At 48.2% G+C, this 2,253-nt stretch overlaps 1 pseudogene across 1 annotated transcript; it reads right to left on the bottom strand.

Annotated features, from left to right (window-relative positions):
- Positions 1–468: 468 nt before the first annotated feature.
- LOC143674145 (putative deoxyribonuclease TATDN3) lies at positions 469–1,639 on the bottom strand (annotated as a pseudogene). Its single transcript, XR_013170884.1, has 2 exons — positions 1,453–1,639; positions 469–1,399 (listed from the first exon to the last, which is right to left on the bottom strand). The product of XR_013170884.1 is annotated as a putative deoxyribonuclease TATDN3 (transcript).
- Between the last annotated feature and the right edge of the window lie 614 nt (positions 1,640–2,253).

The following is a 2,253-nucleotide window of genomic DNA, read 5'->3' as shown; positions in this document are numbered from 1 at the left end:
AGAGTTCTATCTTTGCTGAAGGCAATCTTCTTTGTTGATTGCAGATGCAATCAGTCATAGATGCAATCAACTGACTGATGACTTAAATCCATGAAATATCCTCACAGTAATGACTGGGCCAGTCCTTTCTTGACCAAACAACGAGCTGCCATCACCCGGCCAAGTTGGAACATGAACTTAACTCTCACAAAGGGTCAGGGGCTGCTGGGCAGGATGGGAGGGCAATGTGGGCAGGTGCCGGTCAAGGGCCTCCAATTTGAGCAAAGCAGCCGCTGTGGGGTCTGGATTATGATTTGGGGCCTCTCCTCAGCATCCAAATCACCACAAACCTTTGCTGGGGTTCAGAATTTGATTTCCCCATAAGAATTATGCAGTGGTTTGGTCCTCAGCCTGGACCCGGAGACCCGTTTAACACCTAGTCTTGTTGCTGTGGACATAAGCCAATGGTACATGAACCTCATCTGTTGCCAATTACGTCTGCAGTCAGCTAGGAGGCGTGTCTGCTGCAATGAGTGACGTTTGACTTAATTGGCTGGTGCTTAAATGAGAGAGCGCAATGTAGCACAGCCTAAGCAGCTCGGCATTCCTCATCTCAGCACTCGCAGCTCAGCCCAGGCCAGTCTTGAGAGTCATCGAGTCCTGGGACATCCATTCCTTCCGGGAGGAAGTTAAGGATCCTGTGTGTGATGTTAAGTCTCTCTGGCAATGTGGGACCAAAATCCCTGGGATGAGTCAGGACCTGGCGTCAAAGGATTGAGAAGACCTTCTGGACCTCCAGAAGGAGGGAGACCTTGCCTAGGAGTCCAGAGACACGGGCTGCAGTCCTTGCCACCAGGCACCAGCCATGGCACTCTGGGGACCCCAGACAAGTGACTCCATTTCTTCATCTGTGAATACAGAGGCAACACCTCTGTCCACCCTCTGTCATGGGGCTTTGCTGTGACACTGTCGAAAGCCATTCAGAAGGCACCGCTCTGCTCCCCTCACTGTCGTGGCTGGAAGGGCAGATGGGGACCAGGGCAGGGCGGTAGCTATCCACTTCTTATGACAGAAGGAGGAATCGAGAAGTACCCAGCACTTACTCCTTCCATGGCTACAGATGGCCGACCGTCAAATGCATGCAACAGCACCTTGTCGGCACAAAGGCAAATTTAGTCTTTTGGCTAATTGGACCCATCTGATTAGCACTTTTCTTTGCTCTTCCTTCTGTTCATCAGTGCTGGCAAATCTGGGGGAGAAATCTAGCCCAACCTCTTAAATTGCCAACAACTGATCCTTATAATGCTCAATAATGGGCAAAGCGATATCCAAATCCTCGAATGTGACACTTCTTTGATCTTCTGGTGAGAGCCCTTGAACTGGGTGAACACCTAAGCATGGCAAGACAAAGCCACTGTACCTTAGAACCACCTCCTTATTAGCACACTTGAAAATCTGAATTAGACGTAGCACCTTTCTGAGAGTTGCATAATCTTTTCAAATTCTCCCGAATGTTCAGCAACTGCCACAAGAGCCATAACATTGGCCTTCTTGGCTTTCTCCAACACATCATCCAGATCCTGGTCAAACTCGAGGGTGGAGACGTGGCAGTGACAGTCCACCATGCCCGCGCCCACCGCTCCCATAGCCGCCGCCGAAGGCCCTCTCTAATGTCTTTTTGATATCCTTTGTCTTTAGCCAACCCAATGATCTTATTACAGACATTTATATGGACATCTTTGATTAGTTCTTCCACATCTGTACATCCTCTATGATTTTAATTTGATCATGGGTGGGCCGTTTTTCTTGTACCTTCATGTGCTTGTGATTCTCAGCTGACTTTAAGGTATTTGATTCTCTAGATAACTTTATTTTGAAAGTTGATTTCCCTCACTCATCTAAGATTTTGTATTGCTTGTATTTGTATGGAAGGTCTCCTTTTGAACTTGGTTTGTTAAGAATTCCCTACCAAACCAAGGCTAGCACTAAATTTAGGAGGTTGTGGTAGTTAGGTTCAGGTGTCAACTTGGCCAGGTGAAGGTGCCTAGTTTGTTACTGTGGACATGAGCCATTGGCACATGAAGCTCATCTGTCGTGATTGCATGCAGTCAGCTACAGGGAGTAGCTGCCTCCTGCAATGAGTGATGTTTAGTTTAATTGGCTGGATGCTAAAATGAGAAAGCTCAACGTAGCATGGCCCAAGCAGCTCAGCATACCTCATCTCAGCACTTGCTGCTCAGCCCAAGCCTTGGATGGTGCAGGAAGGAATCACCC

The sequence above is a fragment of the Tamandua tetradactyla genome, chromosome 2 (assembly GCF_023851605.1).
Source record: "Tamandua tetradactyla isolate mTamTet1 chromosome 2, mTamTet1.pri, whole genome shotgun sequence".
Lineage (NCBI taxonomy): Eukaryota > Metazoa > Chordata > Mammalia > Pilosa > Myrmecophagidae > Tamandua > Tamandua tetradactyla.
The sequence above is the reverse complement of the archived record's forward strand: the minus strand, read 5'-3'. Positions and strand labels throughout refer to the sequence as shown.